The sequence below is a fragment of the Anopheles maculipalpis genome, chromosome X, assembly GCF_943734695.1.
Source record: "Anopheles maculipalpis chromosome X, idAnoMacuDA_375_x, whole genome shotgun sequence".
NCBI classification, from domain to species: domain Eukaryota; kingdom Metazoa; phylum Arthropoda; class Insecta; order Diptera; family Culicidae; genus Anopheles; species Anopheles maculipalpis.
This window is the reverse complement of record NC_064870.1, coordinates 3,987,945-4,005,010: the sequence shown is the minus strand read 5'-3', so window position 1 is coordinate 4,005,010 and position 17,066 is coordinate 3,987,945. Positions and strand designations below refer to the sequence as shown.

General features: G+C 44.6%; 2 protein-coding genes across 5 annotated transcripts in view; one reads left to right on the top strand and one right to left on the bottom strand.

Annotated features, from left to right (window-relative positions):
- Window positions 1–3,021, top strand: part of LOC126556704 (negative elongation factor D-like) — a 173,106-nt gene extending 170,085 nt beyond the window's left edge. The window contains exon 4 of the mRNA XM_050212150.1: window positions 3,011–3,021. The gene's annotated coding sequence lies outside the window, so the exon portion shown is untranslated. The remainder of the gene's footprint in view (window positions 1–3,010) is intronic.
- LOC126558897 (V-type proton ATPase subunit d) overlaps window positions 1–17,066 on the bottom strand; it is a 401,974-nt gene that overhangs the window by 111,320 nt on the left and 273,588 nt on the right. The window lies entirely within an intron of this gene.

Sequence of the window (17,066 nt, the reverse complement as noted above, 5' to 3'; positions counted from 1 at the left end):
GTCGGGGCTGCTAATGCACTCGAAGATCTCAGCTGGTGAACTGATGCCGTCTAACCCATCGAACCGCTGCTTTTATACAGACGTTGCGATTTGCACCCATTCCCCATCTCGATCATGAGCAAAGCTCCTGCCAACAGCATCTACCCTTCCACCGGAACACCGGTTATCACCCAAAGGTACTGCGAAGAGCCGTTGCACCAAGAAGTCCGAGCCTCACCGTTCGGTAGAGGTACCCACCACGCATCCAAGCATCTCCACTCACAAGCAAGAACTTATCTAAGCACCATTTTACGTTCACTTTTGACACCCCTTCAACCAGACCAACCAGAGACGGCGGCGAGTGGACGAACGCGTCGTATGAGAGCCAGCTGGCGGGTTATCAGATCAGCCGCGGCATAGACGCCAGCAGACAACGCCTCTACGCAATACGCACACGCAATGTCGCCCGTGGGGCGTGCCCAGCAGCCGGGAGCGCTGGGTCCAACTGTGGAGGTCAACGTGCGCGCGCGCGTCTAGAACCGGCTTTTGTGTCGCACAATGCAGTTGCAACGCTGCACGTGAGTTCACTTTCGCTTTTCTATCGCCCGTACGCGCAAGGTGGCGAACACGGGGTGCCACGGGGCGCGGCGGATGTTGGCCGAAAAAGTAGTGCGAAACATTGGCCCCCTTCCATTCACTTGGTCCGCCTCCCATAACCGCGCCAGAACGTCAGCGAGGTGAGCAAAGTGCACGTGCACCTCGACCGAACCATGGGCTGTACGGGCGCGCCTAGTTTCTGCGGCAAAGTAGGTCGATCTCTGGGTTGTCTTGAGTGATGGTTTGCCATTTTGCTTGCCCTTTTTTATTTGTTACACTACACACAGTCGGCAAATTTTCCAACAATTTGTGCTAAAGGTGCTGTCAGTGAGAAGCTGTAGAGGGGAAAAAGGACGCAGGAAGCATCCCATTTCGTAGGGATGATTTGCGTTACGTTCTAGTCGTTGGTAAGGTTACAGCACTCCCGGCGAATGGGGACACGTTTCATTGCACTGTTGGATGCTATTGGAACACCAACTCAGGACACCAAGTTACATAAATTTCGTCATTTTTTGTCGAACGCGTGCATTAGGAAACTCTCAAACGTCGTCCAGCTTCCATGCCAACGATCAAAGGACTCATGTTTCATTCGACCAATTACTTTAGTGAATCGGTACAGGCTACTTGGGAATCAATTTGATGTCTGGTTGTCCGTCAGGAACTTTAAAAATGCTTCCCCCTCTTCTTCTTGGATTAACGATCTTCTAGGTCAGGCCTACTGTAGTGAGTTCTCACTAAGGGGTACCGAATGGGATCGGTCCTGCTGTGTAAAGACCACAGATGCCTCTGTCGCCTCTACCAAAAAGCTGCCCTAAATTCAACAAACTTAACAAATGGCTACGAATGAAGTCTAATGACTCAAAGTTGCAAAAAAAATGCTCACATTTTCTATTCTTCTCGTTGTGTTCTCAAATTCTTACACACGAGTTGTGTCCTGTGTGTGTGATTTCATAACACATCAAGCAAGATGTATTTGCATACGTACCCAATAAATCACGCTGGATACTTTCGCTCTTAAATATCTTCTCACCATAAACGAAGCTATCAAAGCATTCCATTTCCGGTTCTGTATTGTCAACAGCAAAACAGAAAAACGTTCTCCCACACCAACCAATTGCTGCCATCGACCGTCCCGTGCCTCTCGTGTGCGCCATTATTTACTTATTCATTGAGGCACATCACATTGGCACCCATTTGCCAGCAATAAATCACACCGGAAAATCTCACTGACTTGCTCTATAAATATTAAAATCATCCGACTAACCGTTCAGTAATCGATATGCAGAGATGGTGTGACGGAGGTTCCCGGAGCGGTTTTGCTTTCAGACACACAACAAACTGGCATCCTTGTCAAACCTTTGAAACATGATCACGGATCAGTATAATGGGAGGGCAAAAAAAAAGGGAGCATGCCTTTTCGCAGGATGAATCAAAACATAACGTTGGATACATTGCAACCAAAAAAAAAAAGACTCACTCCCTCTCCACAGGAGAGTCGACAGCCAGGATAAGCAGATGTGCAAAGGAAGAATGTCGGCTGGGATGGGTGTTTGGTAAAATGGAAATGTTGTAACTGTGTTGTCCTTGCGAGAAACGATCCAATCACTGCCCAGTCATCCAGACACGAGCGTGGTTTTGTCGAAAGGCACTCATTGTCTGGCGGAGTGGTTTGTTGTTTTTTCTTCAACTTCAAGACAAACTTGCAGCACATTATCCACCATAAAAACAGCCCCAAAAGCTAGAATCTTTTGGAATGAATAATTGATCCATATAGACTTATAGGTTCGAGTGTTTCGATCGAAATCGTGTGCGTTCGTCTGTGATGTTTGTGACAAATATGGCTGGCAAGCGCAACAGTCAGCCAAACATTAGCTAGGTATTACTTTCTATGCCACGCTCTGTGTACGGTAAATCTGTGGGGATGCGGTTAAAGGAAGCATTGCGAGAAGTACAAGATGATGCATATTTTCCAATCACATCATCGACCACGTATAGATATGAATCATTAACTGTCGAACGTTGTTTGTACAGCTGCTACTTAGCAACGTTGGTGTACATTTCGTTGGCAGAGCTTTTTTTATGGGGAGTGTCTTTGGTCCTACTTCCAGCCTGCTATACTCTTGTGGGTTTTTGTCTGTCGTTTTACTTTTTGGTATAATTTTGCACAGCAGATTCAGGCTCTAGAGCTACCGGGAGTCCTCACTTCAATGTACTGAGAGAACTATTCGCAAATGCAAAGTATACTTCAATTCCCTTTTTCCAACACTGGCAAGAAGGCTCGTTAATTATCAAAGTCTTGACTCCTTATAAGGGGCATACCAAGATCTCTGGAGGTTATAAATAGGTTGTTCCACAAGAAGTGGAGTATGACTGATATCCGAGATCATTTTTTCTTTGTAAAGTTAAACTGTTCATGATGGATATTCCTACTGAGAATGATTTCTATGTCTAGAAATCATATATGAGAAACGGGCTTCTTTTCTAATAGCTTACTTACTTGGATAAATGGCGCCACGTTTTCCGATAAGTAATTGTTCAGTGCTGGGAAACGGTCCGGTTGGGATTCGAACCTCAGTCCCTACTGTGTCAAAACCGGTACCAGTACCTCGCTCGGCCAGCGATCCACCCCGACTAATTAATGTCAAAAACTCCATTTTACTATACTATGTGTAGTGTAATTTCTTATGCAATATCTCAGCACCCCCACCGGACATTTTATTAGTTTTCAAAAACTTCACATTAAGCAAGAAAATATACAGTTTAAAAAAAAAAACACCGTCAAGGTATGCAACCTCCACCGATCAAGCGTTTTGGACGGTATCGGCAAAGCAAACTGATTACCGGCAATTACGGCCTAACAATTACGAACTTAAAATGACGAACGTAGGGTCAGATTCTAGCGAAAGAAGCAAACGGAGAGAGAAAAAACAGCAAAGCGAGCATTAAACAAAAAACGCTTTGCCCTCGAAAAGGGGCAACGTTAATGAGATAATTATGGAGTGCGAACCCCCTCCCCCCACAGCGAGCCCAGGTACGAAGGGAAAGGTACCGTCCCCCTTTCTTTCGTGCACCGCTCCGCAATCACGCCTGCTGTGTCGCACATTATCAAATCTCGTTACCTTGTTAGTTCGCTGTGTCCGGCCGCGGTACACGCAGACACGGCGGGTCGGAATGACAATGTGGGATGGGGGGGAGGGGATTGTAGTTTGTGGTTTTGGTGAATGAACCATTTACACGCTATTGTTTTCCATCATGTTTCCTGTTTGATCAGTGACAGAACAGGGGGACAATGCACTGTGGGCGATTTCGTTAGCAATAAAGATTTACAATTAAATGTAAAGTCATTAATTTTAAAATGTTTTGTAGGGGAGAGTAAGCATTTGCATCAGTTTTTGATCATTACATTGTTGATTATTTATTTTAAGTATGACAGCTTGCGCCTTATGATCCTATCATGGCATTGTGTGATTTTTTTTTTAATTTAAAACCTGCTTGGACCTGCTGCAGAATTCCAAGACGACCACCTGGGGCATGAGTCCGACATTGTCATCACGTGCCCCAACCAACGTATCCTTCCAGCTCTGACTAGTTGCACATCTCGCACACACTGTCAAAGGTAGTCGTTACCACTGAGCACTAAAAAATAGCGAGTGTATTGGAGTCCTACGACAGCATAGTCCAGGACTCGTACCCGGATAACTAGACACATCGTTCGATTTGCCTGAGCAATGCGCCATCGGATATCGCTGCTTAGCTTGTTATCCGAAGTTACGTGCGTATCAAGGTAGCAGAACTCCTCTATTACCTCAAAATCGTTCCCGTTAACTGATAATCTGCTTCCGAGTCGGGCTCTAGTACGGTCAGAGGACCTCGCTCAGCAGGCACTTTGTCTTAATAGCATTAATCTTCAATCCTGTGTCGCATATGTCATCCCCGAAGCCTCGAGATTGGAGAGATCGGGTGAAAATCGTGCCCCGGATGTCGAGGCCCGGGCTTCTCATAACAAATAGCAAATTGCGATGTTAAACAGCAAGCAGGAAACCTTAACCTGGAGAGGGTTAGCGAGTCTAATTCGCTGTTAATAATATCGGGAGATACTTGTACATGTAAAGTTTCTAATTTCCACAGATAAGCGAATTTCTTTTAAGCAATTTTGCTTCCAGAAATTGGCTAAGCAGAAGTCGTCCGTCTTGTAAAGGTCTTCAGTAGCATACACCATTGCCGTTAGAGTATGTCAGGAAAATCTCGGCCGTCAGAGCTCCCCAAATACTGGCGGCTTAAGCTTCCACCAGAACAACTCTCAAATCGAATCGAAACTCGAACAAATCGAAATTGACCTAAGCAGCAAACAAGTCGAACACACTATATCCTAGGACACGGACACGGAGTCTTCCAAGCGCTATTCATAACTGGGTTCAGGCCACAGACCACAGAACTCATTTATTGTCTCACACAATTAAACTTAGAATTTATGCATCAAATTACCCGCAGGCCTTGGTAGAATCAATTAATCAAACACGAGCACTATTCACAAAGTGTGTAAATCAATCGTAGCCTCTGGTACGGTGCATACTTTATTGTCTGCGCAGGACACGTATCCGTGGTTGCATTCAAACTGCCGTGCTGTCTAAACTAATGAAACATTCTCCGATTCAAAAGGCAATGTCTGGGTGCGTTTCTTTACGCTTGTGGCCGAGATCTGTTGCTCGAATTCTTAGAAGCCCAAGTTGCATATTGCTCCCTTTTGCTGCCCTTTTTAGGATTTTCACACACACGCACATACAATTATGCAATCTTTCCAGCTCAATGTTTCCATTACCAATGCTGCATGAACCTGTCCCGCCCCACTACGGGGTTTTGTAGCAACCACTTGGCACGCCAGAGCTTGCCATTCCGTGCACGAAGCGTGGATGCATACTTCATCCGCCGGGCCGCATTTCATTTGTAGGCCCGGGTCAGCCCGATGCATTACTCTCGGTGGCAGATTTTGCATCTTGTCCAACCCTCGGTACCCGGGCTGCATTATTCATCAAGGCACGCGAGCATGCATGGCCGGCAAACGCCGGCGTAAGCGGTGCTGAAGCGAGCGAAGGAATCAACAGCAAAGCACGGTGTTGCGGTGCATATGCATTTTTATTGGCACTGTGATCGATCACAGCGTCCTAAGACCCTGGTGTTAAGATCTGCATCAAACGATAACATTAGACACAATCAGTGAAGGGTGCATTGAGGGCAATGAGACGATGAATGGAAGATTTAAAATCGTTAAAAGGCATTTTAAGAAAGCCCTGAAAGGGTGAAATGTTTATTCTTACGGTGTTTCAAAATGGTTTTTCTCTTCGTGCTATGGTGCTTTGGGAGCCTATTTAAGAAAGTTGACTCGTTTCAAGCCATATTTTAGTAAAAGCAAATTTACATATTCACAGCTATAGCAAACTGTCTCTATTTTAAATGGCAGTCAGTGACAGCGTGTGGTCACACTATCCGACACGTGACACTTTCTCCATTTAAGTATCGGAAATGTTGAATTTCTCTCTCTTTCTCTTTCTCTTTCTCCCTCTATCGAGAAAAAAATGTCTCCATTAAATGTACCAAAAAGAAAAACCTTTTGTCGCCCCGAATCAATAAAGCTGATCGATTAAATTGTACTCATCTTGTCGCTGAGACCAAAACCACTGGTACCATGTCACCCATCGTGACAGTACGCTTCAATGAACGCAACCCCAAAAAAAAACCCGAAACAAGTGATATACGTATTGGCAGGGCAGGAGGAGGGTGGCTGGAAGGAAACGGTCACCAAATTTACAACCCATGCTGGAATCGATTGCATCACGCTACACGAATTACGATTCCATGCGCACAGAGCGTGTGTGGAACACACAGCCCGCCAGATCCACACACGTTGTTGCGCCGGCGAGGGCGGTTAATGGGCTAACACTGTCACAAGAATTCAACCGGCATCCGGTGCGTGCACGATTACGATCGAGCGACACGCGTATTTGCTTCGGTTGCGAATGAAGTTACAATTGCTGCTACACTTGAAGCGCTGAGCTGTTTAAATGTCTTTCACGACGCAACACATCCGATCCGACTGCGAGCATGTACCCCATATCCTTTGCCTGCTGGCACTGGGACGTTAAAAACATAAACCAAAAATCCAGAAATAGCAGTGCACCGGTGCCACAATACCTGGTACGCACGCAAAGTTAAATTGATGGATGGGTGTTTAATTAAATTCACATTTTGCCTGTGGTTCGAACAACACGAGCGTTTCTATTTTCCGGTTTTTTTTTTTTTTTGCTGAGCATTTAAATCAGAATTGTTAATTTTTGTGTATTAAAAATTCTACAATAATAGCAGCCTCACACTTCCGCCTGAAACTAGGCCAAATTCGACGAATTGATAAATAGAAGCAAAACAACCGATGCAGCGGGCTCCAACAACAACACACAAAAAATCATGCCCGTTGTCTGTTTGTTGGCTCGATCATTCAAAAACCTTGGCTGAAAAATGGTACCACCCCAACCCGAGGTGGGTGTACATATTTCTATGAAGCAGCTGAGCCAGGATTACCGCAATTCCTGGAAAGAAGAGCACTCTGCGCAATGTGACAAAACACGTTCATCAAATATAAATTTAAAAATGCCCCACTGCTCTGGTTTTTCTTCTCCGCCTACTTATGGTACAAAGGTTGCGTAGGCCAATACACTGAATGGCAAATGTTAAACAATTTACTTTTCATTGAATGTTGTTTTTTTTTCGTTTCGTTCGCGCCGTGAGCGGTTAAAAACAATGCTGGTGGGCCCGAATGATTGTAGCTTGTGTGAAATTCAAATTTGCCACCCAAAAACAAACAAACACACGAAGCGTTTTTCCTTCGTGTTCCATGCAAAGCATAGCGTTAAGCGTTTTTAATCCGCACGTGTATCAGTGAGGCTGCGTTCACACATTTTATTACCCTTGTTAATCGAAAACTGATCCCATGCGAAATTTATTTTCATATTATTTCTACCAAGCAGTTTTTCTATTTATGCTGTGTTTTGACCACAGCCTAAGCTGGTAGGTTTTCCGGCACGTTGACAGCTAGAATTGTCATTCCAATCAGGGGTTGTGCACTCGAAACGATAATTGTACGCATAAAGTTAAACAAAATTGTTATCGAACTTAACTGGTTTAACGGTAAAAGTCTCGAGCTTTAAGGGAAAAAACTAGTAAATAAAAAAGAAAGTGAAACTAGAAAAAAAACTAGTAAAACTTGAGGGGGAGAGTAGAAATTTATGTGCAATACGGCCTGGCCATCCTACATGAATAAAAAATAAAGGAATTTAATTTCAAATTTTAACTATATTTCCAACTAATTATTCAAACAATTTTAAACTACACTAACACTGTGAACCATTGGCGACATGTGCTTCCCTTTGCATACATATAGGCGTTTTTTTTTTTGAAATATAGTAACAAACAAATTTCGCCAGGGGCTGCCTTAGTCTAAGAAACAAATCTTCGAACTCGTCTCTTGCAGTAAAGATTGCCTACCCCTGACGTGCCGCGAATGCATTATCTTTTCGCGAAGGGAACGATAATTTAACGTCTTTAGCAGCAAGGTAGCACAATTTAATTAACTTTACCTTTCATCGTACAGCTGCATCAGTTTCTGGCGGTACCACAACACAGCCGAAGTTGCGCACCGATTCGGGACGCAAACAAAACAGCTGATCGTCTCAATTGTAAACATTTGCCGTGTAAAAAACGTCAAACTTCTTTCGCTGTACGCTGTCATTCCGCTCTAAGGTACGATATTCCGCGATATCCATCCCCGGTTCGCTTGGCTGTTGTTGGCTGCCAACCTCCGCCTATTTGCACATTCACTTGCGTGTGTTTTTGTGCCTTGGTGTGTGTGTTACCTCATCTTCCAGATGGGGAAAAAGTGACTAATTTGCTGCAAAGATAAAATTCCAGTAACATCGAAAATCCCACCGTGTATTGTGCGTGTTTGTGTTTTACAAGTGGGCTAAAAGGTGTTCCTTTGTCGCAGTGTCCTTGTCGCCTATGCGCGCCTGTCCGTGTTGGTGTGCCACACTGCGGCACCGTACGGGTTGCCGGGTCGGAATACTGAATCCGTGAAGTGCATCCAGTTCCGGATCAGCTGTGCACTCAAGCAACTATCTATTGCTATCCTGTTTCGCCACTCAAACTTAACCATAGCTCACTAGCAGCAGCAGCAGCAGCAACCATCCACCTCAACAACAAAGAAGCCAAGTTGCCTTGGCCTGCAACACCCAACTTCAGGTAAGTTCGTTTAAATTGTACGTACGCTTCGATTTTATCATTTCTCTTTTGTCGGACCCATCCCCCTTGATGGGCCTCATTGTACTAGTGTTGTCTGGGCAGTATGTCCTTCCCAACCTTAATGTCAGCAGAATATTTCATTTATTGTTGCCTAAATGAAATGGGAGAAGGTGTATGAACACATCATAACCCGCGCACCCGCCCACTACCTTACATCGGGTTACGGTGGGATCGATTTTCCACTCAAAAGCGTTGGGTACCGCTCGAATGCAAAAATATAACACCAAACAAATCTAATTCTCTGCCGCATATCTGCAGTCCGGACCGGTTTGCATCGATGAGACGCTTTTTTTTTTTTTGCCTTATCGGCCACCACGCTTGGCGACAATGATGTACGCGCGATAGGCCAGAAAGGGCAGGATTGGGGATGGGAGAGTGGGGGAAGAGGAAGAGGGAAGGTCTGTAAATAAGGTCACCATACGTGGTAGATACACGTATACCAAACACGTTAGCGGACGTATTTTTAGCTGCATTGCGATGAAATTAAAGATGAGAGATGGTCGAGAAAAAATGAAGCAAAAACAACACGCCCGTGCGCGTTCCATACGCGAAGGTCCATTCGGGCTGACCTTCAAGCTGGTTTGGAGGTACGTGTGGATGGATGAGGTAAAGGTCCTTTGCGAGGGTGCGAAAAGTGTTTCCCACGCTTCAATTTTTGCATTTTTTTTCCTCCTGCTGACTTTCCAATAGAGTCGGTTTGTCTTTAACCGAGTAGAATGTCTACTACGGGGTCATCAGATCCCATCCGGAGCATTCACTGGTAGTGAGGACTGACCATCCAACTAAGTGGTTATCAATAGATCTAGTAAGCCAGTATAGAGCCGTCATGATCTAACAGGTCGTTGAATATCTCACGCAACAAGCTCTCAAAAACATACATTTTCAATATCGGCTAGGTTTCCAAGAATGAATACCTTCTTCTTTGGCTTAACGACCGAGGTCACACCAGTCATGCCATACGAAGACTTACTGATATCACGTAGTTCGATAGTCAGTCCTCGGAGGAATGATCCGGATAAGATTTGAAATCCGGCTAAATGAGATGGGCCTATATGAGATGGGTACTCCCGTAATTTTCAAATCTATCACGGTCAGAGCCCCCAGGCCCGCAGGTACTTTTGTCTTCATCGTATTGATCCTCAATCCTTTGTCCCGTCTGTTTTGGAGAGAGTCTATGTCCTAATGTCCTCAGAAAGAACGGGTCAGTCTCTACCATCTCGGCATCCGAAACTTCCCAACTACTTGTCAGCTTAAGCTTTAGCCAGAATAACTCTGATCGATTCTACTTGACTTAACGACTCCTTCTAGGACTTGGACTTCTAAACTTGCTGACACCAGGTAGTTGGAATGTCAGTACTCACTCATCAGAATTTGCAACTTGGTCCTGCCGTGTGAAGACCGGCGCCATTGTCGCCTTACCTTACCTAGTTGTACAGCAGCAAACGCCAATATCACTGATGATGACCATCTACTAGGGTTCGTTCTTCTGCGGCTCTTTACATTCGTAATGTAGATATGAGTACATTAACTTAACTTAAATATACATCCCGTATGAACCCGGTTGACGAGGAAGACTTTTATCTCCTCGAGTAAGAAGTTTTAAAAGAAGTTCAAGAGAACCCAGTTTTCTGTAAAGTGTCTAGAGATGGTGTGAAATTAAATTGTAAATAAAAAGTAAGCACATCCCAATGGGTAAAAAGCAGCTTCGTAAACAACAAACAGACAACTAGGCCGTTGCCAACAGAGCCAACCTCACAGAAAGCACTTACTGACGCGGCGTACTAGAAAATACACACGCCCACGCATATCCACCTCTGGCTACAGTGGCCATGGTTACGATTCGCGGTCGGCTACCAAAATCGGCTTATCAGTCGGCCCGCAGTGAAAAGCGGTCGGAAAAGCTCATAGTTTTTTGTACGTTGTCCTAATTTTTAGACTTTTTACCAGTTTTCCCTCGCTTGGTGTGTTTTTTTTTTATCTTCCCTCGTGAAAAAGTTCGTTTAACCCATACCCACACGCAGCCCACACATCCCCTTGGCAACTGGCTGTTGGATGGGGAGGTGGGTGTGGCTCGGATTATCTTGGACGCGTCTCTACTGCATCATGCCAGTTGAGGATGTTTCCACCGTAGAGTCCGCTGAGACGCTGTCACAACACGCGATAACAAGCCGCAACTGGTAAAGTAGTTGGGGGCAGTTGTATAACTTTTTCTCCTTTTTTTTTGTTTGGTTGGTATGTACTTCGTCGCCTCCTTTCCATCGCTCCCATGTTACACTGTATCCGTGTACCGTGGCACTGTTTGTTCGCAGGTTTGAAGCAACATGCAGCAACGGAGGCGCTCTGTTTCTCACCATCCTCCCCATCCTGGTAAACTAACTCCAATTCGGTAAGGAGAGCCGGAGTCTCGTGTTTGGTAAATATGTATCTTGTTGCAATGGTTGAATGGGTTTCCTTTCTTTCCAGCGGAGAAAGATGGTAAGAGAACCCGTGTCGTTTGGGAAGGATCATGCCGCAGCTTAGGCACACTTTTCTGTTGTACTACCGAGCAGTGTGAGAAAAAAAAACCCGTCATATTTTTGTTGAGCATACAGAAATGATTAGATTGAACAAAATAAATCACGTATGGCGAAAGCGGATGTGGGTGGTTGGAATCATTAAGCCTGTGGAGCCCGTGGAGCATATTCACCGGAAACTAGGTTGAGGTATTTTACCGCACGCAGTGACTATTAACTCGAGTAAGCCTCGCAAAGTATGTCATGGTGCTACTCGTGTCATAATACGGTGACAAAACAGAGTCTTCATTCGAATGATCGGAGAATTATTTTGTGTCTTTTGTAAGCGATGTTTCTTACCTTAATAATCTTAGTCTGACATTTTATTGTTTAAAATGGATGCGACTCTCGAGTCCTTTTGAATCTGGCCCGTTAAGTAATGAGGCTACTGTTGATTAAAGCCCTATCGATGGACCTGCTACAGTTTCCAAAGTTATATTTCCAAAGTTTCAATAGTTATATCCAGCAACACGTGCAAATATGTATCAAAAACTGGTCCTCAGATACTGTGAAGAATTCCGACAACCCTGCTACGTTGTTGTTCTCTAGAGCAATCCGGATAGACGACGGTGCTCAGGAACGCATCTTGCAAAGTGTGTTAACCGAATATCGTCCAGACCAAGTCTGGATAGCGTTCCACCTTATATTGATAGGCATAAGGACACCCTAGTGTAGCCTCAACTCTACACCAATTATTTGCAAACTACCAGTGCTCTTACACATCCTAAAAATGATACTCAACTCGATTTTGTATGTGCCACAGTCATAAAAGGGTTGACCTCTCGAAAGCTTGCCATAAAGCAAAGCTGAGGCGACCAATCAATATCTCGTCCTAGGTGTCACTTGTTTAACTTTATAGACGGAAACAAATTTACTGACATCTCTTTCCATTACAATCCGACTCAAGAATCAGTATGAGTTTGACACATCGCTAATTTAGAGTGGGAAGCACTCGCTATTTTGTCATTTGCGGCGACGCGAATTTGCAACCTCTGGACGCCTTTGGACTGGACTGGATAGCTCCGAATTCTGGTGGACTTTCACCGTTGTTTTAAAACTAAACCAACGGAGGCGCCTCGGACACAAAAGACTCGTAAGCCTATATGAATGAGCAGCATTTAAAACGCTAAGCAGAGTTAAATACTACCGTACTTCCTGTGTTTTGTTTTTCATCTTAAATGTTTCAAAATCGGGCAAGCTCGTTCCGTCTGGTGGTGCCTTTTTGCTGAAAGGATTATTACCGCATGCCGCACCGGAAGGCTTAATGGGTGTGCATGTGTGTGTGTGTGTCGCTTCGTAAGCGGATAATCGCTTCCGAATTCCGGATCGCTAGTTTTATTGTTATAGGACAATAAAACAGGATTAACAGAGCTATGATACGAATCCCTAGGCTCCTATAGCTCGCACCTATCCTCGACTAGCTTAATTGGACTCATTTTTTTGGCAAAAAGGTCCCAACATTGAAAGCACAAAACCCTTAGACTTTGGGTAATTGTTTTGTGTGTGCGTGTAAATTGATGTAGTTCGTTCAGCGAATAAAAATTAATTTTAATGCTGCAATTTTCAATTCTTCGACGGAAAATTTCCATCCCCTCAAGAAAGATTGACATTTGCCGTAACCGGGAAAGTAATGGTGTCGGTTGAGTTGCTTCTAGCCTAGACTTAAGCCAGAGATATCGTGTTTTATATGGCTGTGTTACGACCGCCAACGCGAAGTGGTGGAACCTTATCAGCAAGCGATAATGCTCCAACAAATACCCAACACGTATTTCGAAAGCTTCCGCAGTGAGCTCTCGAACTACTCATCCATTGAGCCTGGTCTAAGCTCGTCGGAGCCTTAAATCTTTTACTACCACTCTACAGTGATAGGGGGCAGCAGGTACGATGTATCTTCGTTTTGATGTAGTTTCTCTAAAACCCTGTGAGTGTGTGACTTTAACGCAATACTTTTATTACACACATCTTCACTCTTTTGATTAATTCCACATCAACGTTATCTAGAAGCTCTAATGTGATATCTGTGTTATCTATTAGTCTATTTTTTTTTTTTTGCTGCAAAATTCTACATTTGATATGATCTATTATACGGGTATCGTGGTCGTCAGACGGCACCGGACCGGATATCGGACACGACTGATTATCCAGCTACGGCTAAATCCAAGTCAAAGAAGCCATTTAAGGTTAGGCTAGGATGTCTCTAGAGGAGCCCAAGCAGAAGCGGAAGAAGAAGAAGGCCGTGAAATCTTAGATAAGAACCCAGCATCATCATCATCCTTCCCTTACCGATCGTATCTCTCAAGCATCTAGTTCCATCCTTTCGCCGACTGATTTTTCGTGATTTATTGGACACGTTTTTGCTGATTCTTCAATTACAGGCGAGAGACTATTTCTAGTCGCTAGAAAACGATGGGGAAAGTTATTGTGCGAACTGTGCAATTGCATGCTGGCAACCACGAGAACTTCTGCTTCCAATTACAATTGTTCGACCGAATCGGGTGCTCAAGCACACGGCACACCAACCCACACGGTACATCCATTCCCTTAGCCATAATGATGGCGAAAACGACCCACTCACTCAACAAAGCAGCATCATGGCACTGTCTTGCGTATGTGTGTATGTAGCCGCAGCATAGCACACCTACATCATTGGTAATCATCGAACACTTCCACAGATTGTTAGCAAAACGAGAGAATCCTAACGATACCGTCGAAGAAAGGGATCCGGAAATTATTTATAATAACCATTGATGCTGCTGCAGTGGCAATTGCAATTGGCTGGCGACGGCAGGCAGTGCGAGGGAAAAGCATTTTTCCCAGCTTCTGCTGGTTTCGTTCAAATTATGGTGCCACATTTCAATCACCGCACGCTTTTCTTCATAAAGGAAACCATTTTCCATCGGACAAGAGCCGCCCGGTAAACATTATGGGGTGAAAGCATCCAGTTTTTCCTCTGCTGATGTGCGTAAAATAATCCGCCTGAAAGTTAGGCTACCCCGCAAAGCGTGGTTTCCCGCCTTTGCGCCTTTGGGTATGCAACTGAAGTTTCTTAATTTTTAATTTCGGTTAGCGTAACGGTTTTTTTTTTCGCTTTCTTTCGGCAACGTATTAATGAAGCTATTATTTTATCCTTTTCTCAGCAGCAATCAACCGACCGGAGTGACGAGATCTAAGTGGACGCTGCCGCTTACGAAGCACCAGAGAAGCATGTACTATCCAATATCGGAGCTACCGTCACCACAGACCTTCCCCACCAGCATGGCGGCGTCGGGAGATGGCCAAGTTAAAAAATACTACCGTAAAGCCGAGCACAGGTAAGAGCTGAAGCGGAAAAGATCGCTCGCACCGCACGCTATCAGCTACTCTCCGACGAATTATGATGTTAATTTTTACATTCATATTTTACATTTTTAACGGACAGTTGTGTGCCTGTCCGATGTTATCCCCCGTTTTTTTTTTTCGCTGATGATGATAGATGAACGTAAAACGAATCGTCTGGATCACGTTCGTACCGTGATTTAGCGCTTGTTTCCAGACGTACGAAAAACTCTCCCCTTTTTTTGTGTGCCAAAAATGTCCGTCCGCGCTGAGGTTATCACCTTTTTTTTTGTGTTGCTGTTTCAAACTGACCCGGACGATCTGGGTTTCCAAATTTCCCACCGGTACGTGATGGGTACGAAATATGCGCCAGTAGGAAAATCACGGTCACACGGAGCAGGAGAGAAATACACCGGGCACAAGACAAATTGAGCTGCGGCAGGAAACACTTGGGAAACACGGTCGATTGGATGGATAATGCACCACCACAGCACGGTCGCTTGCGTGTGTATGGTCCGGACCGGGATGGGCTTATTTGTTGAGCCACTCCATGGTAATGAAACACGCTTGTGTCCCGATATGCAATGCCCAAACAAAATACCAAGACCACCGCAATCGATACAGAACCATAAATAGTGTGTATGTGGTTAAGCTGTGTCAGCATGGTTGTAGAAAACTGGGGTCTTTTGGAAATTAAATAATTCTACCACAAGAGCATATTCCACACTGTTGCTACGCTTAGTTTGGATTGGAAGAACAAATAGACAATTTTGTGTTCGATTTAGTGAACGTTCAGAATAAATTTGGAACAAAAATTATTCCGAAAAAAAAATATTTCGGATAACATAATTTACGAATTTCGTCTATGCAATAAACATGAACCCAACTACTTCAACGCCACATGTTATTAAAATAATAGACCCATATTTCTGGACAGTTGCGACGATTCTAGACCTTCGATTCCATTGGATTCTTCGATTCCATTTCCTCGGAATCGGACCTGGAATCACACGGCCTGGAATCGGACCGCAACCGTAGATGTACTCCAGAGCACCCATCACTAGTTCTACTCCAAACAAGTCCTATATCCTTGTACGAACCGTCCTTGGTGTGTTGGTGCATTGCCATGGACTGCTAGCACACTTTGCTGTTACACCTTACAGCATCCTATCAACTGGCCACCATTATCACTGTGCTAAATCGCCTGTTCGATGGAGGCCACAAGCTTATCATCAGCTGACCCTGCGTCTCGGATACTGATAGTGGTGACCTTCGTACGCAAAAGGCAAAATACGCGCAGCATCCCTTAGCTACCGTGCCGCGGCTTCTTAGCGGAAGCTGCTAGCTGTTGTTGTAACAATCCTTTGAGCAAGGATTTCAAATTGCGAAGATGCACAGATACGCCATTCGCCCATATATCGCTTGTTGCCGTTTTGTCTATAATCTCGCGCCCTCTCACACTTACTCGCTTGTTAAAATAACAAAATCCCCCGTACGTATGCAATCTCGCACACAAAATCGTGCGCCATGTCGCGTGTCCCAGTTCCAATTTGGCCCAGCCACGGAAGCGGTACCGCGCGTCACAACACGCATCACGGACACTTGTTTGCTTCGTTGCTCGTCTATTTTTTTTTTTTGCTTTTTCGCACCCATTCTCGATCAAAATCTAGCGATTCGAAAAATGTTTGTGCACTTTGTCCGGGTTGCGTCGGCTTGTTGCATCGCAACACGCCTCTTTGTTGTGAAGCGTCGCAGCAGTGCAATTAATTGATTGTGATGGTTTTGTTGGGCTGTATTTTTTTTTTGCTTCATTCTTTTGTTCACCATCGTCACCCGCTCTACACACCGCACAGCTATAAGGCCTAGCTACACAATGAAGGTATTTCAAAAGACCGAAACATATGCTACAATTCACCGGCTCCATTCGGCGGGGCAGATAAGGATAAATCAACACTACACTGGGGGAAACGAATTACCGCCGCAATACCACACACTTGTGTATCGATCAGTTAGTGGTGGCTTATCGAGAACCATTTGTGTTTTTAATTTCCCTTCCGCTTTTTAGTTCACTTCCAAATGGATGCACTGCGGTGGTGAATCACGCGCTAGATGGCCGAAAAAAGGAGGTTAATCGAGCGGGTTTTATGCGATGCGTTTACTTTTGCTGTAGCTGTACAGATGTCAAACAGAGAGAAGAATTGGTCAGAGATTAAACTTCGCTCGGTGTCCATTTTTTTCCATAGAAATTGGATAATGGCGTACGGGAGTCCAGCA